At 36.8% G+C, this 23,895-nt stretch overlaps 1 long non-coding RNA gene across 1 annotated transcript in view; it reads left to right on the top strand.

Moving 5' to 3' along the window:
• Positions 1-1,569: 1,569 nt before the first annotated feature.
• The window catches only part of LOC131900993 (uncharacterized), a 139,840-nt gene continuing 117,514 nt past the window's right edge, over positions 1,570-23,895 (top strand). Inside the window, exon 1 of the long non-coding RNA XR_009376300.1 lies at positions 1,570-1,609. This is a non-coding gene — a long non-coding RNA (uncharacterized LOC131900993). The remainder of the gene's footprint in view (positions 1,610-23,895) is intronic.

Below are 23,895 nucleotides of genomic sequence, written 5' to 3'. Positions count from 1 at the left end.
AAATTCTAGGTGCATGTCTAGGCTGCCAGCTGTCTCTGTCTACTCTCATAAGACTCCTGAAAGTTGCTTGTGTCTTTCTCCCATTTCTCAGGTATTATTGTATTCCTTGTCAGGTCTTTGATTGGATTGGAGAATAACAGTCATAATTACAATCTTCTTGTATCTTAGGTAGAACATATTAAGTGTTAGATTCAGGCCCCTCAAGGTAGGACATTTTTTGGAAGGATCTCTGTAACATGACATTTACCTATGTTCCACATTCTTCTGAATTTATCATGTGTTTCTTGTTTGGTGTGGTTCCTGTTGGTGTAATTTCATCTCGTATAGGTCATTATACCTTATTCTTCCAGAACAATATTTTTTGTTTATATTTTATATGTATTATACTGTTTATATTATAATTTATAGTCATCCCTATTGTAAATAGTTTTATATTAGATTTAGAATTTTCTTATTTAGACAAAAGGGGGAGATGTAGTGGGTAGCTGTTCCAGATTTGACCTTAAAACACTCCCCCTAGAGTGACAGCCTGTAACTGCCACACCTTCCTAAGACCTGCCACTGGGGCTGACATGCCCCTGGAGCTTGGCTGAGAAGGAACCCCTTAAGACTCAATGTGTGTAGGTCTTTGGCTCTTTATGGATACCACATGGTCCTGGAATCGGAATGGGAGACCAAGCCAGAGTTCTCTACTAGATTGTATCTCATCTATCTTGGATTATGTAAATAACCCCTATTGGACTATTTATTATCTCAGAAATAAATATCTCTTGATTATCAGATAAATTACTTGGAATTGCCTTGTTAATTACAGTAATAGATTTTCTCCAAGTCTTTGTTTACTTCAGGGGATTCATCGTTCCTCCCCACCATCCTGACCTAATTTCCCAGCAGCCTTTTTTATCTCACTGAGTATGAATTTTAAGATGGGGGAGAGCCATTCCTAAGCAATGTTTGAAATGTTAGCTCTAAATACCTCACAAAGAAAAGTTTGTATTGAAGCATTGCTAGATCTCTGGCTTTGCAAGGAGTGGGTGCTGAAAAGCTTCCTCTGTAACTCAGGAGAGGCTCCTATGTAGGACAACTTTAAGTGAGATAGTTAGCATGTAGGCAAAAGCTGTGACATCAGCATTCCCATACTTGGGTATTCTATGGTGTCCTGGAGAACACTGTCATCTCTTGTGATGTCACCAGTGCTGTGGTGATACCAGCAGCCTACGGGGCATTTATTCAGTGCCTTTATGGTTGAGCTACAGACATGGTGTCAAGATGAAGCAAACTACTTGGAAAAGAGACTAGAGAGCAGAGAGAGACCAGACAGAGGCAGAAGGAAGCTGGACTTTGTTCCCAGTATAAAACAGCAAGAAATAAATCTTCCAGGGGAAGCCACATTGAGCCTTGTCACAGGATTTAGTGCTTTCTGGGGGAGAAGGTAGGCTTGGTCTAGGCCTTGAAGGAGGTAGCCTTCAAGAAGTAGGGCTCAGGACATGGGCATTTCTGGGAAACAATGACACTATCCTGGTTCTTTGATTTCCTACAGAACAGACACAGAGTCAAGGGTTTCTGGTTGTTTGGCAGAGATCCAGGAATTGTCCAGGCTGCATATACTGTAAGTTATTGAAGTGATTAAAGAATACCTACCTAATTGAAATATACTTTTATACACCTAAAAACTTAATTAACTAACATAACTATAAGTTTGATTACCCTAGATGACTATTTATCTGCATTTCCTAATTATATATTAAAATTTTAAATGAGTTGTTAAACATAGTACCTTAAATAAGATTCGAGATACACAGTATATAACACATTAACTTTAAATTTGTATCAATAAACTAAAATCTATCTCAAAGTAAAATGTTTTAAACAAGGTGTTGCTCTTTAAAAGTAGATTCAGTAATCTACCCTTTTATCCTATTATATCTATACTATCCTCTTTTCTTTTTTAGAGAGGAATTGCATTTGTAACCAACCCCTTTAAATAAAAATAAATATTTATAAATAATATTTTGGGAATTTGGGCACAGCTTCTCATACTACTCCTTGCTTCATGGGGCACTTGTATACTTTTGGGAATCCTGAGAAAATTAGCAATTATTGTTAAATTTTGGCTGTAGTCTATGAGGATGGATTGTCTCACCCCATTGCTTTGAAGCTGATTTTGGATGTTGGAACATGTGAAGGCCTCTCAGAGGGTTTTATAACTTCACATATTCCTTTTCGCTCCCAGGCCTGTGTACATTTTTACACACATTATAAACATTTCAGAGTTTTATTCCATCTGAATATGTCTTATTGTGAATCTATAATCCTTGTTTCCAGGAGAGATTTTAAACTGTTAAACTGCATTGATAGGATGAAAAGCAGCAGCCTTGGCTGCTGACTTCACTCACCTCAGCTTCCCAACATGGTGAAGGTAATTTACTTCCAGCTCTGTGAGCCATGTTCTCTGCTGACTCTGGAAGACATTGGATTGATGTCTCCATCAAGGAGCATATAGCTAGAAACTTTTTTGTCTATAGTAGCAAAAGCTAAATCCACCACACAGAATGCTGTGCAGCTTGTCGACAGCACAATGTACCATGTTGAGAACCCATCATGGTGGGCTCTAGCCCACATGCCATGAACCCACCATACTGTATCTTAAGTCTATATGGCACAGCTTGCCCAAGAGACAGAACTAGGAAGAAATTTTTAGATCCATTTTAGAATCTTTTTTAAAAGCTCAGGTTTTGGGTGGAAATTCTTGCTATCACATCTGGGTGCCAAATGTACTCAGAAAGTTCCTATGGTCTTGCCTGGACCCTCCTAGTTCCACCAAATCTCTCCCACCCATTGTCCCAGAGCTGCTCAGAACTAAATAAACACACAGAGGCTTTTTATTATTTACAAACTATTGTATATGGCAAGCTACTTGCTATCTAGCTCTTATATCTTAAATTAATCTATTTCTATTAATCTATATTTTGCCATGTGTTTCATGGCTTACCAGTGTGTTGGCATGTTGTTTCATGGGCAGCAGGACTCCATGTTTCTCTTTCCTGTCTCCCACCTTGGATTTCCTGCTTGCCTTTAAGCTGCCTTGCCATAGGCCAAAGCAGATTTTTCATTAACCAATGGGTTATATATATTCATAGCACGTACAAAGACATCACCCAGCAAGCTACATTTTAAATGGACTAAATATCTGCTTAAAAAGAGAGAAACCACTCTTGGTACTTGAAGCCTATGTCTCTATCCAATGCCAATAAAGTCATGGTTATTAGAGGACTACCTACAAATACCAATTTTCTGAACCAATACAGTCCCTAATAATCAATTAACATGTGGGCTTATACTTACATGTCAGTGTAGTTTATACAACTCATCAAAGAAATTTGTATTTCAGCATATGAAGTCATCCACAGAAAACTACAGCCAATTAAATATCTAGTGGTGAATTTCAGGCACAATGAACATGTCTATAAAACAATGACTGCACCCATGTGTTAGAGAATAATATGGAAGTGGTAACACGTTGTAGCAAGTGTCTTACTTTGTTCATACAGTTTCCATGAGATCAGTAGCATTTTGTTCACATGTTCTGACCATTAATGACTGAAATAAGAGAAACATAAGAAAAATAAGCCTTTCATCCACTTAGTGATATTTCCTCTGCAGTTTTCTTAGTGCAATGGAGTTCAGTAGACCATCTCCAGTGAATGTATCTTGGTTTTTTGAACACTTCCTCATATTGTAGGAATATGTCAGCAGGCATTAGAGTACACATTGGCATTAGGCCCATAAACACACATAAGCAAAAACATTAATCTGAGGTTCACTCTTTACAATATATTTTTAGTTTAATATACTTGAAGTTAATGTAAAACCAGATAAGGAATAGTAGAAGATTAGAAACAGAGATATGGAAAATACTGTCTGTAGTATTATAATATTGATTAAGGACCTACAAATAATTCATTTATGTAATATGGTAAATTATTTTTTGTATTCAATTCAATGCCCTTGTAATACTACAACATCCATTTAGAGTAGTGTTATGCCTGAGGCCTCCCCCAAGGTGGCCAGGTCCCAGAGAAAAGGTAAGGAGTAAGTAAGGGTAAGATGAGGCAGGGATTATTGCCCAGAGAATCTTGCAGCCTGACTGACAAGCAGCCAGAGTGATTAATTATTTATACAGAATTCATTAATTAGAGATAGATTCACATTGTTCCAAAACATAGATAAAACGAATTTTGTTTTGGGGCATGTGTTTAACCTTTTTCTCTTGTGCATCTGTGATTTTAAGTTTAGTCATCATTAATGAACTGTGGCAGAATACAGTTATCTTTTACAATCATGTTTCCTCAAGTTTAGTCATCATTGATAAACAGTTATCTTTTACAATAATTTTTACAATTCAACCACAGAAGCCAATTTTTTAAGAAACTAGAGGCATATGATAGCCTGTTCTCAAGTTGGTAACTTTTGTGGCTTCAAAGACTCTAGACAAAAAGGAAAATTCCATGCCAGCCTGGCAGTTTGGCATGTCCCAAGCAATTTATTATTAACTATTAATGGTTAGAATGCTCAAGAAAAATCCCCAGGCAAAAGTTGTTGCAGTTATTATTAAATTTCTGGCATAATACAATTTTTTTTATATCTTTATAGAATTTATCTACAGGTTTAATCTTGGCATTTTTGTGTTCCTTCATCATAGACAGCACAATGCCTCTTCATGAGCTAACTTTTCTCAGAAATGTATGTCCTGACACCTCATCCTTTTATCATCTTTTTATATCATTCTTTGCCTACCTATCAATATATGTTTCTCTGTGGGGCTAATTTTACTTTAATGCTGTATGTGCCACATAATTGCCTGAGAGTACACTGGGAAGAGTTTTGCAATCTGATCTGTGGCCAATTCCTTCAGCCCACTGTATCTTGTTGACCTTTGTAAGTTTACTTTGTTTTGATTATCTTGTCCCTGAGAAAGTACAGGGACAGATGTTTCAGAATATGTCATATCCTCTAAAGGAAGCCTCTGGATTCTATATGTTTGTCACATTCTCCAAAGAGTCAGAAAGACCATGAAATAAATAAGAGTATCTCCCTAAAAGTGGGAAGGGTAGAATGCTCAGGACTTTCCTGATGAAGCTTAGAAGCAGAACTCCTAAAAGAAGTCATAAACGATTTACAAGAAGTTTCCTATCAATTCAATATCCCCAAATTGTGCAAATATTAAAAGTCCCTCAAGCATGCAACTAGTCAAGATCAAATCCAAAAAATGACACAGAAGCCATCATGAAGCTTAGGTTTGCTGGATCTTCAAACAGCTGTGACCTGCATTTCTCATCAGATATGACCACACCATTATTGTGCAAGTTAGTTCACTAAAAAATTCTGTAGGAAGTCTTTTCTAGAGTAATCATCCAGCATGCCCAAATTAAATAGGATCCAAATTAACTTTTCCTGGAGGAACAAATAATGGGGCAAAGTTAAGTAATACAATTTTTTTTTTAATGTTAGATTTAGGTTTTCTATTATATTAATGAATATAATATACTTTATTCACTAAAATAATTTAAACTTCCATCAATTTTGAAAAGAGATGAACAATTCACATGTACATGAAAAATAGTAAGATCAGACATTGAAGAAACCATATCTGTGTACCATAATTCATTTTAACAATTTTGAAAACTACTTCCAAATTAATAGCTTATCTGTTGACAAGTTTAGCATTACTTTCATATAGTCAAAGAATAGGTAAAATTTGCTGATGGCTACTCTTGCTCATTTCTGTCTATAAAATTTTATTGAGGAAGTCCTATTTGTGGGCTCATTAGTACTTAATAAGCAGTCAATTTTCTTCCTTAATGAGAAATTATGAATGCAAGTCATTGTGAACACTCAAATAATTCCTTCCTTGTTTGAATAGAGACTATTGGCTGTTGCTTTCATGCCCTGTATGTATCTAGTGACAGATATAAGAGGATTGGTTAAGAATGAAGAAAACACAGACAGATTTAACACAGAGATACAAAGAAAAGTTGGGATCAGGTGTTCTCTGTTCTCTGATGAGAAACCACAACAACCTAGACGCTCTGTATTAGTAATACCTATATTCAAATTGATTGAAAGATATATTGCATATTGATAATAGAGAGGCAGGGTTAATATCTAAAGTTATCAGATAGACATGCTTGGCTCATCTAAGTGCTTTCTGTCTCTGTAGCCTTGAACTGCTGAGGCCTAAAAATCTGAAGAGATTTTTATGGTGAACAGCTTGGGCACAAACTAACAATATCTTCACATGATCACATGATTTGTTATATTTCAAGCCTCAAGAAATGACAGGAAGTTTGTTTGCCTTTGTGTGTGTGTGTCTAAGTCTATAGTTTTTGACTTATATCTGCTAATGTAAACAGTTCAAGTTAACACTTACACCCACTCAGGCCTTAACACACACATATACTTCAAATAATTGAACCTGTTATAGTTTTCTGAAAGCAATTCTACTTTGTATTTTCATGATGTTTTTATTGTATATTCTGAAATGCAATGACTGACATTAGGTACAAAATACCTGTATAAGATCAATGTCCAACATTCCAATGAAGAAGAAATTGAATACCAGCTTTATTGTATTTATTGATAATTGAGAAAAAAGGAAGAATAACTTGAGATTTAAAATGATCTGTATTTAATTTGATAAAATCTCAAATACTAGAAAAACAATATTTATATAAAAGTATATAAAAGTTACACTATTCTGAGCTCAATATATCATCCCAAAAAATATACAGAAAATTATGCAGTGATTTTGACTCAATATGGGTATTAGTAAACTATTCCTGGCATACATTAAGTCTTCACATTTTTTTAAAGATTTATTTATCTATTATGTGTACAGTGTTCTGCCTGCGTGTATCCCTTCAGGCCAGAAGAGGGAGCCAGATCCCACTACAGATGGCTGTGAGCCACCATGTGGTCGCCGGGAACCGAACTCAGGACCTCCGGAAGAACAGCCAGCGCCCTCAACCTCTGAGCCATCTCTCCAGCCCCCAAGTCTTCACATTTTAAGTTATTATTACCTTCATCTATTGTCAAATTAATCCTATACCATTTAAATACATAATTTCTGTGTAATTCTGTTTAATACACTGCTATAAATGTAGATGGTTTTCCAAGGAAATTTTACGTCAACATAAATTTTATTTCTTGGTAAAATATTTCTAAAATCACACTAAGCATAGGGCTTCCTGATGTCACTCATCTGACATTAAGTAAGGTTTGAATATTTGATAAAGGTTTCCTTCTATTACTGACATTACAAAGAACCCTTTTACTATATGAATACTGGGGCAATAATTACTAATTGAGTTTGTTTCTTTCATGAATTTTCTGACATGCTCTAAGTTTTGAGCTTCTTATAAAGACTTTTTTTTTTTGAGACAGGGTTTCTCTGTGTAGCTTTGCGCCTTTCCTGGACCTTGCTTTGTAGACCAGGCTGGCCTCGAACTCATAAAGATCTGCCTGCCTCTGCCTCCCGAGTGCTGGGATTAAAGGCGTGCACCACCACCGCCCAGCAAAGATTTTTTTTTAACTCTGTACATTTGTTGAATTTCTTCCCTTAGTGATATTCTCTTATCTCTTAGGCTTCAATATCTGAGGACTCCATCACACTTGCTTCTTTCTTAATATTGTATAGGTTCTCTCTAGTATGCGCTAAGTGATAATTTTTAAGATTTAAGTATCCAGATAATGTTTTTACACATGCTTTGTATTTGTAAGCTTTCTCTAATGTATGGTTTTAGTGAGTTTTTGCAGAGATGATACATGGGAAAAAGACATAACACATTAATTATAATTTTAAGAGTTCTGCATTCAAAGCGTCTTTAGTGGCCTTGAACACATGAATCATGAACAAAGAACTTGTCACAATCTGTATATTTTTAACTTTATTCTCCATTATGGATTCTTTGATAAACTTGAAGTGTTGAGGCTCTGGTAAAGGATATGTCACATTATTTTCATTTGTAAATCTTCTCTCCTGTGTGTATTTTGTGATGCCTTTGTAGATGTGAGTCTGTCCTAAAAAACTTTCCACATTCTTTGCATTTGTAAGGTTTCAGTCCAGTGTGTATTCTTTGATGAACTTTAAGTGTTGAGTTTGCAGTAAAGGACTTTCCACATTCTATACCTTTGTAAAGTTTTTCTACAGTGTGTATTCTTTGATGAAATTTAAGTGTTGAGGTTTCAGTAAAGGACTTCCCACATTCTTTACATTTGTAAGGTTTATCTCCAGTGTGGATCGTCTGGTGAGCTTGAAATTTTGATGCATTGTTAAAGGGCTTGCCACATTCTTTACATTTGTAAGGTTTCTGTCCAGTGTGTATGCTTTGATGATCTTTTAGTGTTGAGCTGTGAATAAAGGACTTTCCACATGCATCACATTTGTAAGGTCTTTCTCCACTGTATATTCTTTGATGAACTTTAAGATTTGAGCTAACAGTAAATGACTTCCACATTCATTACATTTGTAAGGTTTCTCTCTAGTATGGATTCTTTTATGAATTTGAAGTATTGAGCTATCAGTAAAGGACTTCCCACAAGCTGAACATTTGTAGTGTTTTTCTCCAGTGTGTATACTTTGATGAACCTTTAGTTTTGAGCCTGTGGTAAAGGACTTTCCACACCAATTACATTTGTAAAACCTTTCTCCAGTATGTATTCTTTTATGAATTTGAAGTGTTGAGCTCTGAGTAAATGACTTGTCACATATATTACATTTGTAAGGTTTCTCTCCAGTGTGGATCCTCTGATGAATTTTAAAATTTGAAGCCTTGTTAAATGACTTGCCACATTTCTTACATCTGTAAGGTTTCTTTCTCTCCATTGTGGCTCCTCTGATGAATACGAAGTGTTGAACTCTGAGTAAAAGACTTGCCACATGCTTCACATATGGAAGATTTTTCTCCTGAATCACTTCTCTGAAGAAGATGAAGAGAAAATCCATGGGCAGATTACGTGCCATACTCTGTATATTTGAAAGCATTCTCTTCAGTGTGGATTTTACAATGAGTTCTACATTTTGATTCATGGGAATGGAACCTGTCATGCTCTGGACATTTGTATGATTCTTTTGTCATATGGATTTTATGATGCTCTTTAAGTACTGATAACATAGAAAACAACTTTCCACATAATATACATTTGCACATTTTTTCTCTGGTATGAACCATGTTAATTCTAAAGAGGTCTGAGCGTCTCATGTCACTCTTCCCAAATTTCTTATGATTTTGTCCAACACTGAGTCTTGAATTCTCAAATTTTGATGGGTGGGTAAAATACTGTTTACATGCTTTGAATGTTGATTGTTTCCCTTCAGTGTGGCTTGAGTCATTTTGAATAGTTGAATGGAAATTGCAGCATCTGAATGGAAATGATCCAGAGTGAGCTTTGTGAGGAGAGGCTGAATCTTCTTTATCTATACTGTCAGGAAGGTCAGTGGTGGGTACTACAAAAAGATCATTTCCATCAGTACTTGATTCATGCTTTTCATTGTCAGATCTACATGTCCAGAACTCCCTTATGTGTAATTCACCAAGGCTATTACTTTCAAACTCTGCTGATATTTCTCTTTGACAAGTATCCTGTGTACATTCTTTTGGGAATGACTCCTGAAAAGGATAACAAAACAGAGCTGGAGGAAATGAAAGGCAATTATTATCTAACTGTGTAGAAATAGACAAAAATAATATTTTTTTTATAAAAATATCACCAATATGTGTTAAGTAGCAAAAAGATTACACAAAAATCTTCAGCACTTCTTCTAAGGAATTAGTATCCAAACATTATGAACATGGAAAAGACCATTTCATGAACTTGTATTTTATCCAAAATTTGATGGGTTTGGATATTTAGCTCAGTGGTAGAGTGTGTGCCTAGCAAGCGCAAGGCCCTGGGTTCAATCTGCAGCTCTGAAAAAAAAATTGAAAAGGTCTTCTTTAAGCATGTAATGTAACCAACAGTTGAAAATATAATTGTTAGAATACAAAATGAAACTACTAGCCATTATTAAAAATATTCTGTTTATTTGGAAATTGCATTATCAATTTAGATCAAAATATCCTGTCCAAACAGATAAATGATAAAGTGATAGAAATGAAAAAAATATCATATATAGATTTTCCCTAATTAATGATTTAATACATGTTAATAAGTAGTTACCCAGGGAGAGTAATTATTGAAAAGGAAAGAATAAAATGATCATGAAAAACAAATATGCCTATCTGGTCCACAGATATTTATGGACATGAGGAGAGAAAATTTCAAAATCCCCACAATTATGTTGATGACTCTCCAGGTCTTTCAAATTTTCAGATGCCTAAGAATATCTTAAATTGATAAAATACTGGCCTTTCATCTCAGAATTTGGAAGGCTGAGGCAGATGCAGGGGCAGGTGATTATTTATGGATATGAGGCCAGCCTGATCTACATACTCACTTATGCCCAATCATGGCTACATTGTTACAGACCCTCCCACAAAAAAGGGGAAAGCTGAGAAAAGTAAATTATATATCCAGGCAAGAAAAAGTACCAAAGAGTCAATTAGGCAAAGTGGCCCTTGGTAAATGTTAAGATGCATGGGTTTCTCCACTACAAAACTAAATGTCAGAAAGCAAACCTTAATCTTGGCCTCAGTGTATCCTGTCCTAGTTTAACTAACTGATAGAACTATCCCAGATAACCCTTAAATGTGAATCACAGTCTGGCTTTTTTTTACTGACTTGAATGCAGAATATGAATAATGACCAGAGTGCATTATAATCTCTGTTTTTATGAAAGAGTCTTAGACCTCTAATATGTTTGGATTCAAAAACACAAAAAAAACCAAGCTGGGTAGCAGTGGTACATGCTGTTACTTCCAGAACTCAGGAGGCAGAGGCAGGTAAATCTCTGTGAGTTTGAGGCCAGCCTAAATTACTGAGCAAGTTCCAGGACACCCATGGCAGTTACATAGAAACACTCTGTCCCAAAAAACAACAACAAATTGATAAAAGTCCTACATAATAAAATTTATATTTTCAAAGTAGACTAAAATGTAATATTCTATTTCAAAGCCAAAATATCAAAACTCAAAGTTTATATGTAAAATATATAATTTTTATAAATGTAAATTTAATTTAAATATAACTATACCACTTTATTTTAAGCTTATCTCAGTCACTTTTCCTCTAACTCTTCTCATATCTCCAAATAAATAATATAACCCCCAATTGATAATTGTTACTGTTATATATTTATGTATATACTTTTTCAGATATATATACAAATTACATATAATTTCAAAATGTTAGTCCAGCACATTTTGCATTAGACAAGCAACAATGGGGATAACCCATGACAGAGGGTAATTTTCTTTGTCATGCCATTCATTTGTTGTCCTTAGTTCATTTATTACAGATTTGAGATATAGGGACACTGTTAATTTGGAAACAAAAATTCAGGATGGTTATTCAGTTATAATGGAAGGAAAGTTGGTAGAAATGGTGAAGGAAGATTGAGAGACAAAAAACACCAAGGTTGCCCAACAATTCCTCAAAAAAATATATTATTTTGTATTTTCCTGCAATTCTACACCACATAAATATGTAAGACATAAAGGAAGTAATGACTTCCAGGCTGACAATACCACACAAAAGAACCAGAGATTAGCAACAACCTTAGCACAAAGCATAAGAATCTTGATTTAAAGTTTCTGGTATAAAATAAATGTGTGTAATGAGGATACTATGACTTTTTTCTTTTCTATATGTATCCCCTTGAACTTCATATTATCATAGACTGACATTTAAGACTTCAAGCAGAACACAGAACAGTTATACATAGAGTGAATATCCTTTATTTTCCCAATTATAGAATAACTGTTTTGAGTTTTCTCCATTTAGAATGATTATGTTGATAAATACTTAGAATAAGCTTAACCTATTAAAGGTAGATAAGTTCCTCCTACTGTTGAATTTTTGTAATGAAAGGATATTTATTTTGTCAAAAGCGTTTTCTGCATTTAATGATGAGATTATTAGGTCTCTTTCTTTTAGTCTGCTCTCCTAATGTTTTACATGTATTTATCTACTTATGTTGATTCCCATTAGCATCACTTTGATGAGGCAACCTTGATCCTAGTAGATAATTATTTTGAGGTGTTCTAGAAATGGAAATTTTCCACTTTGTCACACAATTGGAAATGTATTTGGTGTTAGTTTTTCTCTAATTATCTTGTGGGATTCTGTCCTGATTTCATCTGGCTTTCTTAAGTTTTTATGTTCTATTTTTTAATTTTTTCATTGTTCCTTCTATTCAACTTCAGAACATGTGACATGATAAATTACTTATGTCATTTGATTTATTTTTGTTAAGTTATATGCTAAGTAATTCATTCATTTGTTTTTGATATAATACATATTGTAGGTAAATGGATGGAACTTTAAAGAATTATTCTAAGTGACTTAAACTAGAAACACAAATACTACATATTTTCTTGAATTTGTGGATGCTAGCATTTAAGATTTTGGTCTCTATGTTTTCTGAAACTTAGCTAGTTTCAGGTCAATGGTCTTGTATATTACTATAGGAACAGCCTTAATAATATACCTCTCAGGGACCAAAAAGAGAAACTACAAATGGTGAGAATTATTTTCAGGAAAAGAATATAAGTACACCAAGCTCTTTGTCCATCTAATTTATTCCTCTGGGATAAATTTTTATCTATACAGCTACAGTTTTATATTCAAGCATAGTTCCTTTCTTGCCTGGTTTGTCTCTACCTTTATCTACTGTCTCCTCTAAGCTTTATATTAATTCTCTCATCTTAATTCTGCTTTATCTAGGTCCTTCTCATCTCATTCTTAACCATCTAGTACTTTCCCATTTAGCTCTTCCTCGTATTCCATGTTATCCTCAAGATCTCTAATCAACATCCTCTCCAGTCAAAATCCTTAATATCCTCTCTTTGTTCTCCTTATGCCTCAGTTTCCCCTCAGTCTCTGAGGTGTTCAGTTATAAACCCAAGTCATAGCAATCCTCTGGCCAAGCAAGGTCATCAAGGTTGAATTTCTATGAGATCATTGAGGCAGGTAAGAATTTTCCTCGGGCAGTGACCATCAGGCTTTCTTTTACAACCCATAACAGAAGCAGTAAAGGAGGAGTACAATTGAGAGCTAATGATCAGTTAGTATATCAAGAAGGGGATCTATGTGCTCAGTCCACATTCCTAGAGGTAATTAGGTAAGAAGTTAGAAGTCTATAATGATAGTAAGGCTGTAAGAAAGGGGTTCTCACACTAGATTGCACAAGAAATAAAGCTATCCACTTGACTTAGAAGACAGGTGTTGTTTCATTTGGCCTTGGATACTTAAGTCTGTTTTGAGACAGTACAGAGGTATCTCTAATAAAATCCTTTTGTCCCTTTGGGGATGGTCCTGGTCAGATGCTGCTAATGACAAGAATTATAGGGAGGCTTGAAATGGGGTCCTGGCAGTGCACAGCTGTCAGTGAAGAAGGTTTACTAAATATTCCATTAGTAGAGGGTAAATGGTGCCCAATAAATGATGGAAAAGATACAATAGGACATGAGAAATTCATAGCAGGAAATGGCTAATAATCAAAAGCCAAATATTACCAAGATTTCTTGAGCCTCAGCTGGACTTCTGGAAGGCCCTTGGCTTCTTCCAGGTATTAGTTTTGTCATAATCAGATGAAATCCCACTTTATTTATTTTTGTGGCTTGTTGCACAATGGGAATGTAGGGTTTTTTCCACAGAAGGGATACTTTAACAACAATAGTGTTAGAAGGAAGGAGAAATTGAAATAGTATTAAGTCATGAAAGTGATGATAGAGTAGTATATAGGAGCAAATAAAAAAGGAATAACAAAGATTACATGCCTTTCTTAATAGTCATATATATATATATATATATATATATATATATATATATATATATATATATACATATATATGATTAGATAATAGTTTTCAGAAATCTCTTTCCAGTGTCTGTGTCTTGGTGATTGATCTCTGTTCACCAGATTTGACGGGAAGCATCTCTACCCACTATATTATCTCTCTGGACCACATGAGAAATCTTTTGAAGAAACATAGGGAACCATACTTCTGTAGAAGCTTGTTAAAACTCATACATGTCTAAAAAGTATATAATTATCATTACTGTATGATGGTGTAGACAATACCCAAACTTGCAATCATGTGCAACAAATAAAGCCTCCTGTACAAGTAATTGGTTACATTGTTTTCTGGTGTTATATTTAAACATAGCAGATATTGCCTTTGTAATTAGTTACCATCACAAACCCAATGATGAGGCTCACATACTTAAAATATTGAATGGGAAGATATCAAACTTGTGTTCAACTCGACACTTAAACCCAACTGAAATACATTCATAGCATTAGAAGGTAATATATTTGCTACACAAGGAGAAAAGTACACAAGTCTTCCCTAGTTAGGAACCATGCGATTGCATATTCTCACTGGCTTGAAAGAAATGTGCAAAATTTGCACAAATGTGTTGACAATTGCTAACCAGCATTTGATTGTCATAAAGCCAACTCCATTGTTGGAACAAGAAGCTGACACTATTATTGCAACCAAGAAACTGAGAGAAAATTGGTCCTGGGCCCTAGATAAAAAAAATATTATTATTCTGCTTAATGAACATGGCAATAAACTAATGCTATATTGTTGTAGCCACAGATTAACACATTACTCATCCTTCAATAGAGAAGCTTAATATGGAGATTTTGAAGAATTAAGCTCTACCTAGGATTCCTTTATCTTAACCCTTGCATCAGGGTTCAGTCACCTGTGAATAAATGATTGCAGAGAGAACATAAAGGCCAAAAAAATGGTAAATGACTCTAGGGAAGAAGAGGTTTACAAACATAAGAACAATGGCCATGCAATCACCAAGTCTTTGACAGCAAGGCCAAAACCCACACAAGCCCAACACAGGCAAAATATTAGCTTATAAAATGGAAAGTTGCTGCGGGCCACAAGAATATATCGTAAATACTCAGCTGATTATGGCAAAGTCACAACCTGGAAGGATCAAGGATTTCCTCCAGAGGAAGCCAAATTCCAAGGAGCTTTTGGTGTTACTTGACCTGTTATATATCAGCTGTCTGCTGTTACAAAAATCATGTGTACCTGCATAGCTTTCCCAGTTGATTTTTCCCTAAGAAAGGCTAACAGTGTGGACTGATCACTCTTTGGGCATTCACATTCCAGGTATTTGGAGAACAACCTCAGGAAAGTCTTCCTCTGGAATCAGATATCTCCCTTAGCCACTTTCAAAGACTAGCAGTAATAGTAGTCCACATGAAAGTCTCTTGATTTTATGCAAATTCCACAAGGAGACACTGTCTAGGTCAGGTGGACGTTAAGCAATAGCTTTACACAATTTAGCTCAGATTCTCCTTTCTTACAGGCTTACTAACTTTATAGACATCTAACTCCTTACCTAACCACTTCTAAGAATATTTAGATAACCTTCTGCACTGACAGTTATGCTCAGCCCGAACCCCAGTTCAAGCCTCCCTGTAATTATCATCATTGGCAGCATCCAGCCAGGTCTATCCCCAGATGGAGGAAAGTACCTTATCAGAGATACCTCTGTACTCTCTAAGAACAGACTTAAGCATCCAGGCTACCTGATTGAGAAGGCCTGGCGGATGTGCCAACTAAGCTTTACTTTCTCCTTTCCCAAAACTTACCTGTAGTTCCAGATTTCTCTTTAACTACCACCAGAGACATCTAGGTGTACACAGGTTGCCTAGCAACTGAGCACACTTCTCCCCACCCTGCAGAAAAATGGCAAATAGTTTGGACAGATAGGAGCCACAGGAAAAAAGAAGACAGTTTTATTTTCTCCCATTGACCTAGCAACTTATAGATTCTTAACATTTTCTACCAATCACACTTAAGATTATAGTTGAGGACATAAGAGCTCTCTTCTTAGATATTACCTGAATTAGCCTTTAGTTAATTCATTACCCCAATAGTTACTTCCCTATTGTGTTTCAAATGATAATTAACAGTTATTGACTTTCTATGTGATTCTTATCACCCCTCTGTTTGACCCTGGAAGCCTGGCTTTACATTGCTAAGGGATTACTGCTTATAAGTGAATACATACCAGGACTTCCAGAGCATGAAGGACTGAGAAAAGAGTAGAGAATGAAAGAACTAGACAGGTAAGAACTTGCCAGGAGGCCGGGCGGTGGTGGCGCACGCCTTTAATCCCAGCACTCGGGAGGCAGAGCCAGGCAGATCTCTGTGAGTTCGAGGCCAGCCTGGGCTACCAAGTGAGTTCCAGGAAAGGCGCAAAAGCTACATAGAGAAACCCTGTCTCAAAAAACCAAAACAAAAAAAAAGACCTTGCCAGGAACAAACTGAGATGGGGAAGAACTAGATTGAAGGGCTAGAAGAGAGCACTAGAGGAACGAGATGGAAGATGAGGAAGAGCTAGATGGGGAAGTACTAGCTGGGTAAGAACAACCTGAAAAGGACCTAGATGAGTTAGAATTAAGACGAGAGAATTAAGATAGAACTTAAGAGGGAACAGTAGATAAACAGAGAAATAAGGCAAGAAAGGAGCTAAACATGAGAACAGAACTGAAGCTGTGTATAAATGATGTTATGCCAGGTGAATTAAAGCAAGTGGACTATAGAGCTCTGTGTGCTGAGATTCTATTTCCCAAAAATAGTCCTCGCCGTTAGTAGTTTTCTCTCCTGAGCCCCTGGGATGTATAATATTAAGGCTGGTCCCTCTAATATAATACAAGAAATTGGCTTGCCTGACAGGAGCCTAAACTGGAATATTTGTAGTTCAGTAAAATCTTATATTCTTCCAGAACACTTCCTATTTCTCATACAAGGCACAGGGTCCTGTAGGTGAACATTCCATTACATAGTCAATGTGCAGTGTAGACAGCCCTGTACTTCATAACTGGAAGGTCGTGCAACCAAACACAGGTAACATCCAAACTGTATCTGTTGTTAAACAAAAAGAGACCATGGATTAAAACACAAGAGACTATGGAAGGTGTTGAAGTCAGCAAATAATGCAGTGCAAATAGTGTAATTATAATAAAAAAATCTATTAAACAGTTGAAACAGGCTTTATGGCTATGTGCTCCAAAGAATAGGGATTTTTGTTAGAGCACATCAAGTACTACTCATACTATTTCTCTCTGAGTATGCATTGTAAACCTGGAAAACACAGTCATATTAGGCAGGGTGACACCATTTTATACAGTTTTACTACTTAGGTTGAAACAGTATAATTAGGGTAATTTGGTTTTATTAAAACTCAGTTCTTTATCCAGATTCTAGATACCCTGGTCTGTTGACTGAAGAAATGGCCAGTCAGAAGAACATTTATTGATCATTTAAAGTGGATTACCTGGTCATTGCTAATGTCAACTACTGTCACAGAAGGAAAGTTTTCACGATCTTCCTTGCCCATCCCTTTCTCTGCTTTAACTACACTTGTTTTACACTTGGTCAGTGAATTAAAATCTCACACAGTTCCCACTTTATTTGTAAACTCACAATAAAATCTAAGGAACTTAGAGGATACTCATTCACTGGTGTATTTTTCCTTCCTACAGATCAGTCAAGGCCCAGCCTAGAAGGAGTTTCAGGACTGTCCTTCCAGCACTGGGCAGCACAGGCAAGATAACACGTCCAAATCAATTCTCAATTACATAGTGTGATGCAGGTCTAAGCTACAAGATACAGCCACCTAAAACTGTGGTTCTCAACCTACCTAAGGCTGTAACCACTTAATACAGTTCCTCATGATGTAGTGACCCCTCAACTATATAATTATTTTCACTGCTAGTTCATATCTACATTTTTGCTACTGTTAGGAATTATAATATAAATATCTGTCTGTGCTTTTTGATGGTCTTAGGCCAGTCCTGTGATAGGGCCATCTGATATCCCAGAGGGAGCAATGATCCCCCATGTAGAGAATCACTGCTTTAAACTGATATAAATGCATAGATGAATAAATAAATAGCATTGAAAAAATAGAATGAGATTCTGAAAATGGAAAATATGGTTAAATAGTAAAAAATTACAGTAATACATTTTCAAAAAATGAATTTTAAAAACGACACAAATAATTTATGTTCATAATGATACAAATAATTAGAAGGACACTTAGGTATACTGACATTGAAATGGAGTAGGTAATACTTTGATAGAGAGAATACCATTAATAAGACATTGTATGACTTTGTCCCATGTAAAGTGTTAGCCTCTGATTGTTGTAAGCTAACACATGGATTTACAGCCAATGGCCTGTGTCTCAAACCTCTGTGTTAACTTAACTGTGTCAACCAGGATTGCACATATCTAAGTAGGAGAGTTCTCTGATTTGAAACTGAATACTTACTAGTTCAAGATATCTTCCCCAAACTGTACACCCACTAATTCTGTCTGTCATCATTCATATAAAAGAAATTAATCCATGCAGAAAAATTACAGAGAATGTCACTCACCCTGACCCTCAGTCCTTCTTTGTAATGGAGACCCCACAGCCCACTGCCTTCAACCTCAGTCTGTGATCAAGCTATTGTCTAGTCTGTTTCCCCTTGCACTGTACACAGTCCACTGTTCCTCTTCTTCCAGTCTGCAGTGAGTAGCCATGCTCCACACACAAATCTTTTCCCTGTTCTGCAATGGACAGTCCACAAGGTGACTCAAACAGGTAATTTTAGAACTCTGTGGTGCTGCAGATGTAAAATCCAAGATTTGGGTGGTTAGTCACAAGGATAACAAGGGCAATGCCCTATGGGGCTACAGACATGGATCAATTCCACCTCAAGCAACATAAGGGACCATGACTCAAACCTGAAAAGACCACACAGGACCACGCAAAACCAGCATGGAGCACACAGACACAGCAGGACCAGGAAGGATCAGGCAATATTTGGGGAACTCTTCATCCATTCACTGGCTCCCACCCAGCCAGCGGAGGACCCACCACACTGGCTCTCGGGGCTCAATTGGCCTCTTCTCCCATTCTAGGGACATCAACCACTAGCTCACCATAGCATGGTTTTCCAGATCTCCCATGTTCTCTGCTCAGCTCCCTGCAGCAGAACTCACAGCACACAAAACCACTGGCACCGGCTTCTCTTCAAGCCAAGCCTGAAGCCCATGACAGGAAGGACCCTGCACAACTTTTGACTGGTAGGTTGCCTGGAACTCCTGATTGGCTAGTAAAGTGTGAGTGACAGGAGCACCTCCCATAGGTTTAAACTGTGCTTAAAGGCACAACACAATGGTTCCTGATCCTGCTTTCCACCCCAGACCCAGAGCTTTTATGAATCAGCTGTGATTTGCATTTCAATAACACCTGCCTTGGCTTTAATAGGGGACCCTGCTTTCTTCCTGCCCTCCATAGGCACTTCCTCTTTAGCCTCCTGGACACAATGTGGCTAGCTAGCTTGTACAGTCTAAGGTTATTACTAACTCACACAAGAATTTTCCTAATCTATGCCTGAGGGCCTAAATGAAAGCCTTGCTTGATTAGGCAATTCCTTAACACATTAGTGCTTTACTTTTCTTTTATTCTTATTTTCTTTCCTTTCCTTTCCTTTCTTTTCTTTTCTTTTTCTTTTTTCTTTTTTTTTTTAATATATTTTCAAAACAGATTTTTACTGTGTAGCTCTCCTGGAACTTGCTATGTAGACCAGACTGTCCTAAAACTCACAGAGATCAACTTACATCTTCCTCCTGAGTTAGTGCAGGGAAAATAGGTGTGCACCACCACCACCCGGGTAATGTTTTACTTTTCAAATAAGTTGACATATTTGTCATATTGTCCATCTGGCAGAACTATGCTTTTCTCAAGAAGAAACCTGGAACTTCATGGCATGCCAGGATTTAAGGTTGTTTCTTACCCTGTAATGCCTGAATGAGCAGCTTGTTAGAGTCCCATTTTGATTCAGTGTTAGGCCTAGTGGTTTGTTTTAAATAAACAGTGGCTCCCTTGTAATGGTTTGGAACCAAACAAATGTGTATCCTCCTGTCCTAATCTCTAACAGACCTGGCTGCAATACAACTACCTTTGAGGTGGTTTTTTTTTTGTTTGTTTGTTTGTTTGTTTGTTTTTGAGGCAGTCCTCCCTCAGCTAACTCCTATTTTGTGAGACTTACTATCTTCAAAGAATTAGTAAATCTTTTACATCACCAATTCTACTCTTCTACATCACACGTTAATAGTGACATGCTATCCAACACATCAGATGCCTTTTACAACCTCCACAAAATTAACTATGAATGGATCTTACACATGAAAGTGAAATGCAAAGTGCTGAGCCTCTAAAAGTTACTGGAAGGCACTCTCCATATTTGACAACCTGCTTTCTATGGGTGCACCAAAACCATGTCAAAGCTCACTACAAAAACCTTTTATTTTTTGTTTTTGTTTTGTTTGTTTTTTGAAACAGGGCTTCTCCGTGTAGTTTTGATGCCTAACCTGGATCTCACTTTGTAGAGCAGGCTGGCCTTGAACTGTCACAGATCTGCCTGACTCTGTTTCCCAGTGCTGGGATTAAATGCATGGGCCACCTTCATGCAGCACAAAGATGTTTCTACACACAGCTCACTGTGCCCAATTCTGTGAAGATACAGCCCACAGAGCAAAGTTATTCAGAGGCCTGCCCCAGGGTCCAAGATTCAAGTACCACATGGGACTTCATAGTACAAAGATTCTGCAGGCAGGTTCCCACCCAGATCCAAGGAGGACACATCACACCAGATCTTCCACCTCACCACCTTCTCCACTCCATCTGGAGACAGCAGCCCCTCACTCACCATGTCATGGTTTCTCAGCTCAGCCATGCTGTCTGCTCAGCTTCCTGCAGCAGAACTCACAGCACACCACACAAAACTGCTAGAACCAGCTCTTCTTCAAAGCCAAGTCTGAAGCCAGTGGCCGGAAGGACCCTGCACAACTTTTGACAGGCAGGTCACCTGGAGTGCCTGATTGGCAAGTGAGGCCTGAGTGACAAGAGCACCTCCCATAGGATTACAGTGGCTTAAAGACACAGCACAACGGTTCCTGACCCTGCCTTCCACCCTAGACAAAGTCTTTTTCTAAATGAGCAGAGATGTGCATATTGATAGCACTTGCCCCTGGCTCCAATATCTGACCCTGATATCTTCCAGCACTCCATAGGAACTTCCCCTTCTCCCTCCAGGACACAATGTGGCTAGCTAGCTTGCACAGACCACTAAACTATATGGAGTGGAGTGATTCTCTGTTACATAGGAAAAAGAATGTCAGGAATATTAACAACTAAAGAGAGATTTAAAGGCACATGAGGAGAGTGTTTATTATGTGAGTTAATGCTGACATCAGGTGAACTGAAGGTATTTTTTCCTGGTTGTCATAGGGACTTCAGACAACCAGCAAAGAAAAGGAGAAACTGGATCAAAACCAAGAAAATAGCTCCATTGCTTTAGGAGTTTTATTCCAGAAATTCAGAGCAAACTGTTGGCAAATTAATAATATCAAAGAGTAGTCTTCATGGATAATTTAATACATAGAGAACAATTGAGCTAAGAAGAATGTGTTCATAAACACTATTGTTAGCCAGCATATCTTTCTCACTGGGCAGGTGAAAGAAAAAAAACAACTGTATTATTTAAGGTTCTCTACCTGAAAATGATAGAACAAATCTCTCTATGTATAAAGAAGTGGGTTTATTCAAATGTCTCACCAACTGTGGTTCAGGTAGTGCATCAATGGCAGCTGCCAATGAAAATTTGAAGAATTCAGTAGCTGTTTAGTTTATGAGGCTGTGTATCTCCACTGGTCTTCAGTATACACCACACGTCTAAGGAATTGGGCTTTAATGCTGGTAAAGAAATGAACTTGGTAGCCAGAGCTAGGGCAAGCAGGCAAAGGGAAAGATTTCTCCTCCAGTGACCTTTATATATGTAGGCTGTCACCAGAAAGTATGATCAAGATTAAAGGTGGAGCTTATACTTTGTTTGATTTTTTTAATGTTTTTGAGACTTGATTTATCAGTGTAGCCCTGGAACTCGTTCTGTAGACCAGGCTGGGCTCAAAGTCAGAAACCCCAAGTGATTCTGCCTCCTCACTGCTGGGCTTAAAATTGTGCACAGACACCAAGCCGCTGAAAGTGGATATCACCTCAAATAATCTAGATTAAAGATGGATCTTTAATTTCAAAACCCTTCAAAAATCCCTCACAGGTGTACCCAACTATTTTGGTTTTAGTTAATTGCAGAGGTAGTCAGTTTGACTACCAAGAATAGCCATCACAATATCCAGGACAGAAAAAAAGGAGAAAATTTTCCTACCTGCAGGAGGATGGTAGAGTATGGAATGCTTTTCCAAAGCTTTTTCTGAGCATGTAGATTTTACATAGGGTATCTGAACTTGGTTGTGTAGAGTTCTCCATATTCCTAAGCAGGCTAGGTTAACCAATCCATTTCTGAACATGAACACAATGTAACAGTGGAGAAACTTAGAGGAATTTATACATAAAAATCATGCGGAGCCATATATAAATTATGAAAATGATGTAAAGAAATGCCTCTGGGATGTTAATCTTGTACCACAAGGTCTTAGCCCCTTTTCAAATACCTTCTAAACTCTTCCTTGTTTTTTGTTTTGTTTTGTTTTGTTTTAATTTTTTTAGTTTATTTAATTTTTAAATTATGTTTCTCTTTTTTTTTTCACCTTGGTACAGCACAAATTCTTATCCTAATAGTGAAATTTTTCACTATAGCTTGCCAAGGGATTGGGTAAAACCAAAACTTATTATAAGACACAGTCATCCTAGGGCTGCCTGCTAGGTAGCCTCTCTGATTCTGTGGGTTGCAGTATGATTGTCCTTCGCTTTAGATTTAGTATCCTCTTGTGAGTGAGTACATGGCATGTTTGTCCTTCTGAGTCTGGGTTACCTCACTCAGGATGATATTTTCTAGTTCCATCCATTTGCCTGCAATTTTATGCTGTCATTGTTTTTCTCTGCTGAGTAGTGATCCATTGTGCATATGTCCCACATTTTCCTTATCCATTCTTCAGTTGACAGACATGTAGGTTGTTGACAGTTTCTGACAATTATGAATAATGTTGCTATGAATATAGTTAAGCAGGTATCTTTGTGGTATGATTTAGCATTCCTTGAGTATATGGCCAAAAGTGGTATGGCTATGTCTTGAGGTAGGTCAACTCCTAATTTTCTGAAAAAATACCATACTGACTTCCATAATGGTTTTACATTAGTTTCAAATATTTAAAATGTACAAATAATTTCCATCAATTGTTTATTAAAACATATTACATTGCTTCCTCCTTTTATGTCTTCATTTATTCTCTACACAAATTCCTTCTAAAGTCTCCTTGGTAAGTGTTGGTGAATAAGTATAATGAAATACATGAAAACAACCTTCTGCATTCATTGTTGGTCATACAAATATGGATATTTGGGTGACCATGTTGTATTGGACAGATAATTAGGGAGCTCATCCCTGCCTTATTCTTGAAATTAAAGGAGAATTCTACTTTTTAATCATTATCATGTGTCTGACCCTGACTAGACTGCCTTGTACAGGAAACATAATCAAGAACAGAAAACTTAGGGTAGAAAATTCCTTACTAATTAAGAACATTGAAGATTCTTTTAGCGCATCCAGCTTCCATTCCCAGTACATATAGAAGCTCACTACTATATATAACTCCATTATCAGGGATTCTGACACAGTCTCCTGGTTTCCCTGGCCACCATAGGAAGAAGAGACTTAGACCATGAAGATTATATTTCAAGCTGTGC

The sequence above is a fragment of the Peromyscus eremicus genome, unplaced genomic scaffold (genome assembly GCF_949786415.1).
Source record: "Peromyscus eremicus unplaced genomic scaffold, PerEre_H2_v1 PerEre#2#chrX_unloc_1, whole genome shotgun sequence".
Taxonomy (NCBI): Eukaryota; Metazoa; Chordata; class Mammalia; order Rodentia; family Cricetidae; genus Peromyscus; species Peromyscus eremicus.
This window is presented reverse-complemented; position numbering and strand designations above follow the sequence as displayed.